The sequence below is a fragment of the Pezoporus wallicus genome, unplaced genomic scaffold (genome assembly GCF_028554395.1).
Source record: "Pezoporus wallicus isolate ANWC-B61680 ecotype Strahan unplaced genomic scaffold, APGP_CSIRO_Pwel_v1 contig_6382, whole genome shotgun sequence".
Lineage (NCBI taxonomy): Eukaryota > Metazoa > Chordata > Aves > Psittaciformes > Psittacidae > Pezoporus > Pezoporus wallicus.
In genome coordinates this window covers 1535948-1553348 of record NW_026638015.1, presented here as the reverse complement: position 1 = coordinate 1553348, position 17401 = coordinate 1535948, and the positions used below count along the sequence as shown (strand labels likewise).

Below are 17401 nucleotides of genomic sequence, written 5' to 3'. Positions count from 1 at the left end.
AAATTATTCTTGGTAGAAATCCCAGGCAAAATATTGAGTAGTATTGTAACAGAGAAATAATTGGCTGTCTTTTTTTGTTATAGAATAGGGAAACTTGCAACAATGGAAATAAGCAAGGCAGGACTTGAGTTCAGCATCAACATGATGAGTCCAAGGCACCAGGTATAATATTGTCACACCTAATGAATAAATTGGTGGGTGTTCATAAAGTCTTTTATCTTAAAGTCAGATCTGAGTGATCTGAGTACCATCTTCTTTATGGCACCAGCAACAGCAAATAATGGTAATAGTGAAATGGTCTTAAAGTAAGCAACCTTGAGTCTCTAAACTTTCCAGAACAGAGCATAATCCTATAGCGAAAGTATGGGAGCTTGAACTGACATCACGTACTTGCTTATAGTGATCGCTATATCAGACGGTGTGTTCAGGATAAGTTCTTCTACCTGGAGTTTTGCAGGATGAAGTTACAGTATGCAAACTTACACAGTCGCCCGCATGCCCCTTAGGTCCGTGATGATAAAGGAGCCTTTATGTCTCAACCAAGTAGGAAGACTAGCCTCCTTGTAAAGAGCTGTCTCTCTCTTTTCACCTTCCACAAAGGGAAGATACATAGCAAAAACATCACATCATGTTGATTACTGATGTGCACTCTGAAGCTGTGGTGTCACTTCATACCTCCTTTCACTATTTCTAGATGGTTGAGATTAAAGTGTTCTGAATGAGCACTTTCTTTGGTTCCAGTGAAGCTATTCCGGTACGTTAATTTCCCATTTGCTGGACACTTCAAAGAGTTCAGCATGACTTCAGAGTACTGAAGACATACTTCAAGCTGCTGCAGAATTAACTTAGGAGTTATAAAAGCAGTAGATGCATGACTATGCTTTTAATCCATGAAAAAGGAGATGTGGAACTGGTACTTTAACAAGCTGACAGCCGCAAATTAAAATTTAATGTGGCTATGATGAGATGACAGTTACTGTTTGTAAGTAATTGGGATCACCTTTCTCCAGCCCTGTTCAGTACTATTTGTGCAATCTTACATCGCTGAGAACATAATCCTGCAATTGAGTGAAAACAGACAGCAAAGTACTTCCCTCATGGATTGATCCTAAAATGGGCTTCTGATTTCTTCCTTTTCTCACATGTGACAGAAATTAAAGTTCCAGCAGATCCTGTGTTCATTGCCTGTTGCAGACAGGCAAGGAACAGAGCAGTTGGATAGGCTACCTCAGGAACCTCTGTGTGATGTAAGTAGAAAGGTTGGAGTCCATTCCTGTTTATGATCTACCCAACCTCCCACGAGAGACCAGGGGACTCCTCATATATCATGAAGAACCCTGAAGGAGGCACAATTCCTTCCAGTAGCAGCCAGAAGGCATTGGCAACAGAAGTGCAATGAAAAGGATAAAACTGCTTCAAGCCACCTCCAGTGCTGCATTTGTGAAGTTGCCAGGGATCTTCATAAGTAGACTCATAGATTGCAGGCAGAACAGCTTCATCCTTTAACTGTGCTATAAACATATGTCAGCATGTGTGGGACTTAATAGGTGTGTTTCAGGTATGGAACAGAGGAGATTGCATATAGCAAAGAGGTTCAGATGAAGTGAGTAACACTGCTAACTCCAAACACTAAAATGTCCTAAGTAGATCTTCATTCATTAGTTCTTAGATACAGAACCAATTTTCAAGTTTCTAAAATAATGATTTACCTTTGGAAACTGGGGGTCTGTGTAAGGTATAAAAGATAAGATGTATGGAGTTGTTACAGGGGGTTGACACAAGCCAACAGCTAAGCAGCACATAGCTCTTGTTCTCCCCACAGAGCAGGGCAGGAGAGAGAATAAGAAGAGGAATAGGAAGAAAAACTCATGAAGGAAAAATGAAGTAAAACAAACCAACTGATGTCAAGGCAACCACTTAGCACCTTCCACAAGTAGACAGATGCCCAGTTGGTTTCTGAGCAGTGGCTACCTATACAGAATCCCCTTCCCTTGGTTTTTATTGCTGAGCATAATGTGACATGGTATGGAATATTTCTTTGATCACTTGGGGTCAACTGGCTGTGTCCCCTCCAAGCTTCTTGCCTATGCAAGCCTACTCACTGCAGGGGGCAGAGTGGGAGAAAGAGAAAGCCTTGACACAGCGCAAACACTGTTCAGCAGTAGCTAAAGCGTTGGTGTGTTATCAACACTGGGTTAGCCCCAAATCCAAAGCACAGCACCATATGGGCTGCTATGAAGAAAGTTAACTTCATCACAGCCAGATCCAGTAGGGGTGGCCATATTGAGAGGGCAAGTGGATATGAAAGGGGGGAATGCAGGCAATGTGAACAGAAAATGTGGCCTGAAAGCAAAGGAGAGACTAAAAATATTTTCTAGAATAAAAAATAATTAAGAGGATCTGACAAAAAGAATGTTGGAAAGACTGAAAGGATATTGTAAGAAAGGTTTATACTGTGTAAAAATACTTGGAAAACCAGCAAGTAAAGAAAGAAGGAAAGGTAAGGAATCACTATTGGGGGGGGGGGGGGGGGGACACGACACAAGTTACAGAAACACCAGTCTTATATGGTGTTCTTTACGTTAATGCATTTCTTACATATGTACAAAAAAACATAGTGAAGAGTTCCTGACAAGTAGTGAATCCAGTACTACAAGGAGTATTGGAATTACAATGCAAAATCCTTTTCGTACTCAGGAGGATGCAGAGAAAAGAGAAAATACAGCTGAAGTGACTACACTGCTGTCTCCACCATAGGTAATGATATAGTTTCCTAAGCTGCCCCTCAGCATTGGTCTTAGATGGTTTCATGAGCATCTCTGCTTTAGAGGAATAAGGAAGCATAGTACACAATGCAGCTCCTACATGATCACAGAGTCTATGGTGCACTGGTTGGTACTAGCTAGGAGTCTGGCATCCATAGGTGTTCTAATCAATCTGCACCTGGATGAGAGAGGAAGCCAGGCTTTGGGAACTTAGTGGAGGTCAGTATCAGCTTAGGAATGTGAAAGTCATGAAAGAAAGTTTATTTTCAGTATTAGCTGTGATCACTTAAATATTAAACTAGGCACCAGGGGCAACAAGTGTAGACTGCCAGTAGATCTGAAGGACAGCAGGAGGCTCTGTCAGATCAGGTACTGATGAATAGTTGATGCTTCTCTCTTCTAAACATAGTTTAACTTCACTTGGAAAAGTATGTCTGACTGCAGTTTGATTCCCAGTAAGTTCTTGTCAAGCACTGCTATTCCAATTTGCTTTGGAAAGCCTCTTCCTATGTGTGATCCCTGCCCCATCCACTAAGCCTTCAGGCTTTCTATCCCTGACAAACAGCCTAGATACAGCTGCCACCAAAACATAGCTTGACTAATAACTTGTTTATACAGAGTTGTCTGATGCACCTGTAAAGCTGGTCTAAAAGTCTTGAGTAAACCCCTTCTTTGTAGCACATCTTGTTTCTGTCGGAGTTTCACTTGGAAAATAGAAAGAAATTCTGTGTTCAACAGAAGCTGGTATGTAAAATCTTCTGATTTTTGCAGAACAAGTGGTGACAGCCGGAACATAACGCAGCTCTCAGTGTTCAAAGGATCTGCACCACAATTAATTACTTACTGAGCTGTTCACTTTGCATGAAAATCTTGTCTCAGTAATTGAACACATCACTGGGGCTGCTGCTGAATGTATCTGGTAATGCCTGCTCTGTAAAACAGAGTCTGTCACTCTTTTGGATACGATTTAGTGCAGGGTTTTTTCTGCCATTTTCTGCTTTTCTCAGCATGGGAGCCCCATGTTTTGCACCCTGTGGTTTTAATTCAAAAGCTTTATTTTCTTAAGCAGCTTCGTTGCCTTTCTGAATAATTCTCTTCCAGGGGTCCAGAGAGAGATTTTGCATGGTTACCAATCTGGGGCCTAATCTGCTCTTTACTTTCAGAGTGGAAAACATACTACATAAATAATAAAAGGGTACTTGCATTTGCGTAGTGCTTTTCATCCCAAAGGATCCTTTTTCATGTTACTGGATGCCAGACTGTGGCTTGATCCAGGGAAAGACGTGTTATCAAAGACATCTGTCTTGCGAAAAACCCATCTGGATCATTAGGATAAATCATAATGCTCAACCTTGAACTCCTCTTTTTGACAAACTCTCACAATGCCTGGAAGAGTACTTTAACTAACATAAAGAATATATAGTTATAGACACATATATATGCACACACATGTATATATACATATATATAGAATATATAATATAGAGAGTTCTAGTATGTTGGCATGCTCTGGAACTGCTACCACAGGAAAACACTCAGGGATGGGGGAATGATGTAGGCTTGACCAATTGCTCTGGTGGGAGCACTTCAGGACACATCTGGAAGCAGAATTCTACTGTTTAGGGAACTTTAAGGCTAAGCAAGGAGGTAGCTGGATAGTTCAGATGCCTCTGATCTTGGGCAGCGGCTCCCTGTGGGTATTTTGGATTGTAGCTTTGAATTTAGGAGCCTTACTTCTGTTCAAGTCTTGCCCGAGGCATTGAAGTCCTTAGTTGGAGCTAGCCCCAGAACCCCAGCTGGTACACATCAGGAGAGATCAGTTATACTCAGAAGTGTCATAACACATGATCCTAGTTGCTGCAGGCAGAAATGATTTCTGTTGAATAATTGCTGTTGAAATGAGCTGCTCTAGAACAAGCAGATGAAGAAGATGCCTAACAACATAAAACAGTATTGTGGGCAGCATTTGGATCTGGGATTCGTTTCTAAGAGTACTCAAAAAAGCTTAAATCTGACAAAACATGGTGGCTAGTTTATTTCCTTGATTTTTTTTTTTAAGTTTATATCATCACAGTTTCTAAGAACTTGTACAGGTTCCAGTGTTAACAAATAATTTTTACCCATAATATCTCTCTTGCTCATGCCCCTTACCTTGTCATTTTATTCTTACCTTTATATTCATAGAATCATAGAATGGTTTGAGTTGGAAAGGACCTTGAGATCAAGTTCCAACCACTGCTTCTTCGGGCAACCTGTGCCAGTGCCTCACCACCCTCACAGTAAAGAACTTCTTCCTTATATCCAACCTAAACTTCCCCTGTTTCAGTTTAAACCCATCACCCTTTGTCCTATTCCTAGAGTCCCTAACAAAAAGTACCTCTCTGGCATCCCTGTATCACTGTAGCAAAGTATCAGAATAGATCAAATGGAACAGAGCAGTAGCATCAAGAGAGATTCTCTGGGCCTCTTGCACTTCCTAGCCCTACTAAAAAAAAAGCCAATGTAAGGCAGACGTAGGTACTTCTGATGCACTTGCTCTGAGAATTCACTTATCCTGGGCTGATCACCAAGCACTTCCACCAGCAGGAAAGTTTATAGAGAAATTAAAGTGATTTGAATTCAGTTTTATTCCTCTTTCTAGAATAATCAAGTGACTTCATATCTTACAGAGTTAATCCAAACTTGTTAGTCCTTTAAGAAGCCCTTCTTGGATGGCAGCCCAGGATAGTACTGTTTCCCAGGGCCAAGAAATAAAGCTTGAATAATTCACGGTGTGAAAAATAGAAAAAAATGAGAATGTTCACATACTGCACTATAAATGCAAAAAAATATCATCAGGCTTTCAGCCAAATGCCATGGTAGGCTGAAATTGCTTATGCCACACATGCGTAATAATTCCTGTTAATGCTAAATGGAACTGTTGTTACTGATCATATTTAGTTTGGAAGAGATCAGCAGCGAGTAGCTGGCCTCTAAAGAACCACCTAGAGCTTGGTCTTAGGATCCCTTTCTTTGTCAGGGGTTCAAATGGCAGTTAAAGCTTATCAGGTGGGATTTTTCATGTGTGTGATTTTTCTTTCCTCACTGGAAAATGCGCTTCATTTAAAAAGTTAATTTCCTTTTATCAAGTTCTTCTCTTAGAACTCATGTGGTTTATATCCACGGTTAAATATTTGTTAGCTCAGGGTAATTTAATAGCCTGTTACTAGAAATCAGTGGCTGGGTTAATTACATGGAAGATGAGGGCCACAGGTTCAAATCTTTGGTAGTAATTGATGCAACTTTTATTCCATGCAGCTGCTGTAACTGCCCCATTCTCTGTAACCTTGTTTTTCTGCCAGCTTTAGCTGAGAAAATTTGTTTTTTTAGCTCATTCTGCTGGTGGTGATTCCTTCTATCAATAGGAAATTCTTCTGAACCTTTATCCTTTATTATTGCAGCACTGGATCCTAACCTTGGATTGCAATGGGTAGGTGTTCTGTGCCCAGTAGAAGTGGAATAGAGCAGGCGTTCCATCTGCAACATTTGTGTGAAACTGGAATAACAGAAATGGAACAAATGTGCTTGAACGAAGTACAATGGCATGTGTTTAGGGACCAGTGACTGGATTTACTGTTAACTGTGGCTTGGAGGATGACAGATGAGGAGGAAAGCTTTAGTTCAGCCTTTTCATGCTTTCTACATGCTCTGTGAGAATTTCTACAGCCCAGGTCTCCATATCCCAAACTCCTTGCACCCTAAGCTGTAGAAAACAGAACAATGAACTCACCTGGCTGAATCTTACCCCAAATCCTTGCCCCCAGGTGGAGCTTCTTGTGAACCTGACTTGTGCCACCCCAACACCATGGCATTCCTTGCACTCCCAGGCTCTTTTCTCACTATCAGGTCCTGCACCTCACTGTCTCAACAGCATAACCCCAGTGGAGTTGCCTCTTTGCCTGCAGTCTGGCCCCATGGCAGCTTTTACATCATCATCAAGTGTGTCTTCCTTCCTACGAAGATGGTTCTAGTCTTGTTATAGTGCTGATAAGCCACATTATCCATTTACACCTTGTCATGTCATCCCACAAGGTGAGAAGAAATGGGAATGGGAACAAATCACACACCTAACCAGTCAGACAATTGCTGCTGCTGTACGCACAGCTGGAATGCCATTTTTAATACCACTTGTCTTTTGTTCTTTTATGTCCATGACTCAGTCTGAAGGCTGTGCTATTCATGTGACTGCTGGAAGCTTCAGTAAGAAATGGTAGGGGAAGGAAAGAGAAAGAGGAAGGAATTGCGATGGCTTTTCTCTTCTTTCTTCCATATTGACAGCCTCAGTTTGTTGGAAAATGGCTACAAGGCTGCTGGGGAGGAGGAAGATTTGATTTTTCTTATGTATTTGGTGTAGTATTTCCAGCAGAGGTAGGAAAGAAGTGCAACAAAGGACTAGTTGGACAGTCAGGGGAAGATAACATGCTCTACAAGAGGCTGTTAATGGTATGTATACATTGTGCAATGCAGCACTGTGCAGAGCCCTGAGTAGCTATGGTAAAACTAGTTCTAAATTGAAAGTAATACAATGGTGTCAGCATTTTCTTGCAGCTAACTTAGCTGTGCTGAGTGGCAGCATTAATTAGCACAAAACCACTGCTGTGCTAATGGAAATATGCAGGCCTAAGCAAGTATGGGTGAGCTGATCTAGGTGAATGCAGTGCTATGCTTCAGGCTAGCCCTATTGCATAGATCAGATCCTGAAAAGAGCTTGGGTTGCTTAGCCTACCTGATACTGTAAGGAGAATTGTTTACTGTTCACAAATAGATGGGGATGCATTAGAAAAGGAGAGCGATTAAGTGAGCTGAAGGCCAGGTTTGGCTTTTAGTGCACTTAACACAATAACAAATTGGGAAGGAATTGTTTTGTTTGGTGACATTGGTGTTTCTTTTAGTATAAATATAAGAATTCTAAGGGGGGGGACGACACACACCTCATAGTGAAATGACAGAACACCTCAATAATGTCAGTGACTGTGTTCACTTGAAAGGTGCCTAATGAAGCCTAAACCACCTATGTCAGTTGCTCTAATAGGGGTCTGGATCTTGCTTTATCAAAGGTTTTGTTTCAGTTCTCCTCTCTTCCCCACCTTTAAGGATTTTTTTTTTTTTTTTTTAGTTCATCTAGTTCAAAACATATCTTTCCTAAAAGGAACTGAAGGCAGATTTTTGATATGATGGCGGCTGTATGCAAAAAGCATCCAATCTGAAACAGCAGTTCTGAAATATGAAAGCACTGGTTCTCTATTTGTCTCTTTTGAAAGTAATGCTAATTAAAATTAAAACATGAACATTTAATGGCTAATTATCAAAGAGATTAATGGGAAAAAATATTGTGTGTGAAACCCAGACAGAAGATTGCTGCAGGGAGGAAAATGAAAAGGGTAAAAAGTCAGGGAGAAGGGAAAGGGGGGAAGGAGAAAGCATAGGACTGTTACTGGTCCTAAAGGCTAACTCTGATTTTCACTATGATCCTGAATTCTGTAGTAAGGCACTTAAAACATTAGAAATAAAGTGGACTTTCACTGTTAAACATTAGAACAAATGAAATTACACAGTTCTGCATGAAGCAGCTACCTTTAGGTAGCCTGTTGAAGTCTGTTGGCCTATTTTTGTACCAGACCATCAGGAAATAAACCTTTGAAATTCAGGCTTCTCTACTGGCTGAGTTTGACACTGAGGGTGGGCATCCTCAGCTCTGCTTGAAAACCTGAATTTTGTTGCTCCTTTCCATATAGGTTTCCAGTGATGGCAAATAGCAAAGGTCTGGCATTTCACTTGATCTGAAGTCTTTAATTACAGTCAGACATGAGGCTGCAAGGTGCCTTCAACCACCCAAGGTCATAAATGCCCACAAGAAGTACAGCCTATAGAAGTGCTGTGCACTGTGGGTACGTGAGCAGATCTCATTTGTTGGTACTGACTATCAAAAATAAAACAGTTCACTTGGTTACAACCCATACCAAAAAGCTTTTATGCATTGTAGCATTTAATGTGTGGCTGTAAATTAAGTTGAAGATGGGACAGTGATAATCCATGAGAGATTAAATTTTCCACAGGCTACCATGACCCCATTTCAATGCAGATCTAATTCAGTTTTCAGCATTTTGTGTAATGATAAGACTGTGTAAACGCAGATTTGGTTGTTATCTGCGCATTATTTGAGAGAGGCCAGAGACCAGAAAAGAGATATCCCAGTGTGAGAGTTTTTTTTCTTGTTAATAACATAATTCTTACATTCCTGGGTATTGAATCCCTGTTTTGAAAAGAAAAGCAGCCACATAACTAAACAGTTGTCTTTTCGTAACAAAATGTAGCTGTAAAGGAGCTAAGTTATGCACTTGATCTCTCTTACGCAAAAGTAGCAGCTGGAATTATGCTTTCTTCAAAACAGGGACAGTGATATTTCAGAAACAGTGTTATTTTCACCTTTTTGTCTCTTTCCCCCTTTGTCAAGAAAACAGGCAAAGCAAGATTAGACCTAAAGAAATGTGCAAGGATGGTTTTGATGGCAGCATGCTTGAAAAAGAAACAGAACCAGAGAGAAAGATTGAGACTTCATGTCTCATTTGCATACTTCTCTGCCACAGGCAAGTTTGGTTTTTTTCTCACAAACAGTGGTAGGTCTTTACCAATACTTTGGTGACAATAACTACGAAAATCAAAGTGAAAGTGATGTTGTGGCACTAAAGACAGTTCTTTTCTGAAGGGTTATGGGTTGCATTGGTAGGATCCTGGTCAATAAGCAGGCAACAGTGACTTGAAAGTTGCACATTTCACCTATGAGAGAAACAGATGGCATATGAGCGCTGCGTTTCCCTGTTGAATATGGACCATGGGTGGTCTTGTTAAAACTCCGTCCCTGTGAGTCTGTGTCCTGGGTTCAGCAGCAGCAGTCATTTTTTTTCTCTTTCTTAGTAGCTGGTGCAGCGTTGTGTTTTTGACTTTCGGCTTGGGAACAGTGCTGATAACACCGATGTTTTTAGTTACTGCTCAAATGTTTAGTCTGAACAAGGACTTTATGTGTTTTATGCTCTGCCAGGGAGGAGGGGAAGCCAGGAGGAAGCAGAGACAGGACACCTGACCCAAACTAGCCAAAGAGGTATTCCATAACACAGCACGTCACGCCCAGGAGGTAGAAGTGGGGGCAGTTACCCGGAAGGGCTAGTTCACTGCTTGGTTGGGCTGGGTATCGATTGGCGGGTGGTATTGTATTCTCTTCCCCTGTTATTTCCCTTACCATTATTATTGGTGGTAGCAGCAGTGATTTGTGTTATACCTTAGTTACTAAACTGTTCTTATCTCAACTCGTGGGAGTTACATTCTTTTGATTCTCCTCCCCATCCCTCCAGGAGCGCAGGGGAGGAAAGAGGGGGGAGTGAGTGAATGAGCTGCACAGCTGGACTTAAACCACGACAGCCTGGCATCCCTCCTTTGTAGGTGGGAAAATTATTAGGTTTGTTTAAATTCAGTCATTGGAAAATTAACATGCAGAATCTAGGAGGTTTTTTTTTGTATTACAGTCCCAGGAGAGTATAAAATAAATATGATAAATTATTTCCAAGTGAATGAAAGAAAATATAAAGTCTGATCTCAAACTTTCTGGATTACAGAATGGACAGCGATAGACAGACAGAATGGTTCTCCATTCAAATGCCTTCTGCTTTCATTCAAACCCCAGGAAAATTAGGAACACCTCCTGCTTCAACTAATGCTGGAGTAATTCAACTAAATGGTTTACTGCACTGAAAACGTAAGTGTAGCAGAACTTCAAGAATTACATTGAATTAATTGTATGAATTTTGTTCTTCCAGCAGCTGAGTTCAGAGCTCAGCCTGCTTGGTTTGTGTATATGAGCAGTGTTCCTGTCTGAAGTACTGTATTTACACATGAATAAGAAATCCAGATGATATAGCAGAATCCATGATCTGTGTTTTCCTCTGGCTATGCATGCTCTATTTTTCAAAGTGTGAAGGTGAAAGAGACCTGTTCATTACCAACTACTGTCAGGACAAGTAAAAGCCTATACCCAGATTATGTTGTCTAGACAGTGAGAGCAGGAAAGAAGCTAACACTTCCCTGGCAGACTGTGTTCATGGATTATCATCATCTAAAAACAGGCACAGTAGTTCACTACCTCAAATATCTAAATCCATATCTCCTGACACTGAACGCAGTTCTCCTTCCCCGGTGAAAGGGATCTTAAAGTACTGTGTCCTCAGTATTACATGTTAATAATTCCCTGCAGTTTGAGTGAATCTGTCTTTGATAGGAAAATGCTTAAAAACTGATCGTGAAAAGTTCTTATGAATAATGTTTGAGATTACTTGTAACTTTCTTATCTTATTTTCTGTATATGAATATTTTCTTGGCAAGTCTGAATTTCAAATTCATTTCATATTGATTAGTGATAGACATTGTATGATAAAGCTTTTATTCTTTCTCCATAAAAAGGGCAAATAGAAGGTGGTAAGGACTTTAATGTCACTGATTTAATTCGGAGAGCCCATCATTATGAGACAATTTAGTTGTTTTGTACCAAAAGCTCATTCAGTCCATTAATTCCTCCACAAGAGTAGGCTGTGGGTTTCTTGAAGTGCCTGAGTGCCATTTATAGTTATAGAGAAGTAAAAATCAATCAACTAGTTCCTTGGAAAAGACGGTTTGGCTCCCAGTGAGGCTAAAAAATGGCATGGCACTTACACGAGACTACTACATGCCTGATCCATGAGTCCCTGGGCCATTGTCTTGCAATGCAGTTTGGAATAGCACCAATATATTGAAGCATGGAATCAACTCTTGTAAACAACACTTTTCTGCTCAGGAGCATCCTGAAGCTTTAGGTACAAATGCTGTGTGAAATGAGAAAGTGCTTCTCAAGGCAGAAATAATTTTATATCAAGAACAGATTCATTACTTGTACCATCAACTAGAAACTTGTATTCAGAGTAAGAAGCATCTCCAGATTATTTTAGCTAATATGAATACAGCAGAGTGCAAGATTGTGAAATGAGGATTGAATTAAAACACACTTGTACTGGTTTGCTGATGATTATAGGAGTCAGAAAGCCCTAGTCCCCAGGAGATTTGTCATTAAATCACCACAGCTTTACAGTATGCAACCGCCTCCAGCCTTCATTGTTCCAAAGCAGCCGTGTCATCATTTTCCGACTTAAACCCTTGAAAAGGTGTTGAGGTTAACACAAGATAAGAAAAGCAAGAATGAGCAAAAGCTGACATACAAGGGCTTGAGGGCTTCACAGTGTCCATGTTTTCTCACTTTCCTGTCTTCTCCCTGTGTTTTTTCTGCTCCTATGGCATCTTTATTCTCCTTTTCTGTGATTCCTCTCTTGTTTGAAATCTTGGCTCTGTGCGTGGCTCGAGGACTGTGTTTGTCTGGGACTCAGTACTGTGCCATAAAGCTCTTGTATGTTCACTGCATTTCTTCAGGCTGGCTATTATCTGTACCTATATGCATGCAAAAAACAGCAAAGAGGTTTTAAATGTGAGTCAGAACAGAGTTCATTGTAGTCTCTACTTGTGCAATGTGTGTATATAGCTTCTGTTTGTAGTTTTTCACTGCCTGTACTTCAAATTAACTACTTCAAAGTAGATACAAATTGCTACAGAATCAGCTTGGTCATAAGTGACTCCAGAACCTTCAGTGGAGTGCAAGATGTAATCTTTTGTCTTCCACCAAAATCAGCACAAATAACTTGATTTTACCAACAGAGAGGAAAATATTGTTCCCCTGCCCGACATGATAAATCTCTTCCAGGCACTGGTTTTCCTGAGTGTTTCTACTGACCTTCTCTCCCAGATGGAATCAGGCATTCCATCAACTTTAATTCTTCATGATCTTTCTGTAAATGTTTGATGCTGTCAATTACAGGGTTTTCCTCCTGCACAGCTTAAAGCATGTGATGGCCTGTTAGGCCACTCTTTCTGCCACATTTTCACTCCTCCCAGTCTCGATAATGTCAGCTTGTCACAACAAATAAAGCTTTTGTAACACCTCACTAAAGAGGTGTTCTCTGCTTTTCTTCCTCCCCTCTTTTTTTTGATCATTTGAGGAAGGTTAAATCAGGTAACAGCTACAATGGGAGAACTGCTTAACAAACCATTAACAGTTTTCTAGTGTGGTTGCAGGCTGTCAGTTAGCTCCAGTTGTCCTTTTAACTGATCTCAATAGGCACAACCACCCACTGAGCAGCTGAGAAAGACATTTTGCTATACTTATCATTTGGTTCTGTGATTTTTGCCCAATAATTAATGCCATTAGGTCTGCAAAGCAACTAAGATCTTCTCTGAGGCATTTATATCCTTTTTTCTTGAAGGACCATTTAGCTGAGACTGAGTTTGAGGTCTCATTAGATAAAGTCCTGGCTCTTCAAATCATTCCATCATACCTGGCTTATGCCAATTGATATGGTTTAGTGTGAACGGTGTCCCTGCCCATGGTAGGGGGGTTGGAACTAGATGATCTTAAGGTCCTTTCCAACCCTAACTATTCTATGATTCTATGAATTGCACAGCATATCCAGTAAAAATCAGGCGTAGGCTTTCCTTGCATTTGCACTTCATTTTACAATATCCTAGATCTAATGTGTGGATTTCCTGATCTTTTTTTTTGTCAAACTGTCTTATTAAACTACTTCCAGTAATGTAGTCCAGGGAAAGGAGCTTTCACCTCACTCTGAACAGTTAGATACCAACCTCTCCCTCTAAACTGCTTAACCTGCTCCTGTGTCTCAGTAACCTCTAAGGATGAGTGAAGTGGCATGGAAGTGAGATCCGAGGCTGGATCCCCATATGATTCTCACTATACTTATGCCTGTTCCAAGTTGTCCTCTGAGCAGAGGACTCCTTTGCCTGCTGCAGCATGGAACCTGCTTTCATGGGCCTAGTAAGGAAGACGCAAAGGCAGTTGTCAAGATAGAAGGATATTGCTTATGAATGTGATATCACGGCTGTGGCTCTACTCTCTTCTCACTCCAGTTGCTCACCTACATGGTGAGGTAGCAATTTATAAGCAGCTGAGCTAATGTGCTATAAAAGATAGAATTATTTCAAAATGACAAAATAGGATTCATGTAGTACAGTGAGCTATCAAGTGGACTATACCATTTCAGCATGTACATGAGCATCTTTGATATTTAATGACGCTACTCAGGCTAAAATTCAAACATAGATTCTGTAGTTGGGTAGATAAAAATTCAAGTTGTCACAGTCAAAGCTAGAACCATCTCACTGATAATAAACACACACAAAATGGACTTGTGGAATCACCCACTTTCCAAAATAAGCTTCCAAATGGTTGTTTAAGTGTGTTAGCCCTTGAAAATTTCTCCTCAGGACCAATGGGCTCTTCAGATGCATTCTCCTACAGCCCATCGATTCTCAGGATTGTATTTAAAGACCTTCCTAAACCTCTGTTTTGGGTTTGTTCCAGAGGCAATTCTCAGATGTTTGCAGCTTCTCAAATACTCAAACTAATCTGAGCTCATACTCTGTTCTTCGGTGATGATTATTTCCATGCCATTTTGCAAGTCTAACCTACATTTTGGCTTCAGGCTCCTTTTTGTAGGCACAGAACTTATATTTTTAATGGGAAAAAATAATGTGGGTTTCTTTACTGTTTTTTTTTTCACTCAAATACCTGCAACTTTTACTTAAAAAAATACTTCTGAATTACCTATGAAATCAGTGTTTTAGACAGAGTTATTCAGAGAGTTTTATCAGTTGAACCTGGCAGGAGAGAAGTCATTGACTGTTTTGGGAATCCATGATTTTCCAGCACTGTGATTAGAGTGTAAGAGGCAGGATCTCCTAGGAGAGTCCCACAGTCAACAACTGGGACTTAATAAATGTCTGGAACACAAGACTGATACTAGGAAATCCAAAAGACTTTTCATGCCAAGAGTTGGCTCTGATTAGCTTTGAAGTATTCATTTAGATAGCATTTTCAGTTCACACTGGGCTGGTTTTAAGATTACCTTATCTTTGCTCACCCTTTACATGAGCAAACTTAGCCTCTCAATGATACTCTTTTTTAGTGTGACCTGAGGTTGAAAAATCAGTTGTAATGGGAAATATGATTGGTAGAACAAATGTAAATATAAAAATACTAAATTATGTTTTCCTGCACCAGTCCCAAAGATTCCCATTCTGTATTTCATGTTATTTATGAAATTTGCTTCTCGACATGATGGAAAAGCACATTCATTTCCATTGTTAGGGATGTGTAAAATTTGCTGCTGTCACTTACATTACCAGACAATTTTACTGTAGAAAATGGAAGGTAATTGGTACTTCAGGAAGGCCACAAATCTTTCCTGGCAGCAGTGTACCACTCACAGTACATTGATTGCCAAAATTAGTAAATTCAAGAGGAATATTATATTCCTTGAGTCCTGGCATAAATCTCTCCACATTCTGCATGAATTACTGCCATCAAGTTAGAAGATAGATTTCTGTCAGCCTGCTTCATTGTGTATAATGCTCCTGATTTAGATGCTGCTCATTCGAACACATCTTCTAAAACTGATATATATTGCCTACTAAGTCCCACCAGAAAAGACTTTAAATGGCCCAAATATTGGGCTAATTTGCTGCTTTTATTTACTGATCTTCTTAGGGTTGTAAATCCTCAACTGTCTGTTGTTTCCTACTTCATTACCTTTGTGAATGAAAACTAATGAGAGCGCAGTGTTTGTACAAGGATGAGAATCTGTCTTTCTGTACATTTGGGATGCTTTTCATTGTTAGTGTTCAGGAAATGAGGTTTGAAATTTCTCTAACACACCTAAGAAATTTTCTCGATGTTAACCTAATGAGAGTACATCTGGGTCTGAAATGATTGCCTATGGCAACCTCTTGTATTTGTAAGCATTTACCAATTTCTGAACTTCAAGAGTCATGGCAAATTTTTGTCATTTTTCTGGCATACCTGAGGTTCAAGAAGATAATACAAGATGCATTTGCAGACCAATTATAATTTCTTTACCATGGACCGCTGCCTGTGCAAGGCCTAGGATGAGGAGGTTTCAGTAAAAAATGAATTGTTATTCAAGTCCAGAAGAGAGCCATGAGGATGAGCAGGTGCTGGAGCACCTCCTGTATGAAGACAGGCTGAGGAAATAGGGGCTGTTTAGCCTGGAGAAGAGAAGCTGCGTGGAGACCTCAGAGACTTGAAGGGGGCCTACAGGGATGCTGGAGAGGGACTTTTCATCAGGAACTGTAGTAATACGACAAGGGGTGATGGGTTTAAACTTAAAAAAAGGGAAGATCAGGTTAGAAATAAGGAAGAAGTTCTTTACTGTGAGGGTGGTGAGGCACTGGAACAGGTTGAGCAAAGAGGTGGCAAATGCTCCATCCCTGGCAGTGTTCAAGACCAGGTTGGACAGAGCTTTGGGCAACATGGTCTAGTGTGAGGCACCCCTGACCATGGGAGGTGACATTGGGACTAGATGACCTTAAGATCCTTTCCAACCCAAACCATTCTCTGATATCTGCATGTGGGTCTTTGGCTCTGCCTAAGTCACTTGGACCCCTGCAACTTCTTTGGGACCAGGTTTAACCTGAAGGTGATACCTGCAGATTAAACACATGGGCTCATGTGTGCATTTTTGGTCCACAGCTCATCACAAACAAACAGGTACAATGTTTTGTAGGGTCAAGCTGAGTTGAATTAACAGTGCTAACAGAACAACCGTATAAGAAAGGAAGGTTTTCTGGTGCTCCAAGCAAACTCAGCTTATTTTGTGAAAGAAGACTGATCTGGTTTAGTACTAGCTAAAAGGGGAACAAATCTGTGAGCCAATGGTGTCAATGTTGTGGTGGGAGCGGTCATCAATGACGTTTTCCAAGTTCTTTTTGTTTAAAGAAATTAATGTGCCAGAGATGATGATAGCAGAGTGCAGTAATGGTTGATCTCCTGATTTGTTTTCAGTGGTAAAACAGTACTTTAATAGCCTTGCTGTCTTTTTATATAGAAAGAAAACTGTTTTAATGGTTAAAGTTAAGGATTTATGGCTTTGCTGTGAATTTTTTGTCAGAAAGTTGAGGAACTGCATTTTCAAGAGAAGTAACTGTTTTCAACAGCAAAACCAGTCATTGTTACAATAAACCATCACAGATGGCAAAATTCACAATTTACCCTCTTCACAGAGTCAGAAAATGCTGCTTATTTGGGGCTATACTTTCTTTCACTGAATCGGAACTGATAACCAGAGAACTGAGAGCAAGCTGAAGATGGAAGATGCCTGTCATATACTGTTGCAAAATGAGGAATGACCAAGACCTCGGATGTTGGGCTGAAAGTGATTCTCATCAAGAACTGTTTCCTGCTAGCACAGGGAATATAATCAACACTCATCCCCATAAAAAGTTCCACTTGGGAAGATGCAATTATGAATGTGAAAGATACAGGTAAGAACTTTAGTTTCCATTGATCCAAATCCCATTAAAAGTAAAGGTGCAGGGAGATTCATGGCATAATTCTTTGCTGCTATTTTTTTTTAGTAGAAAACAGAGCAGGAGCCATGGAATTGTAACTAATGAAAAGGGGCTCTTGCATGAGTGATTTGAATGGATTGTGT

The 17401-nt window shown here is 40.4% G+C and overlaps 1 long non-coding RNA gene across 1 annotated transcript in view; it reads left to right on the top strand.

Annotated features, from left to right (window-relative positions):
* LOC130598855 (uncharacterized) overlaps positions 1-17183 on the top strand; it is a 42994-nt gene extending 25811 nt beyond the window's left edge. Inside the window, exons 2-3 of the long non-coding RNA XR_008972101.1 lie at positions 84-162; positions 16971-17183. This is a non-coding gene — a long non-coding RNA (uncharacterized LOC130598855). The remainder of the gene's footprint in view (positions 1-83; positions 163-16970) is intronic.
* Positions 17184-17401: the final 218 nt, after the last annotated feature.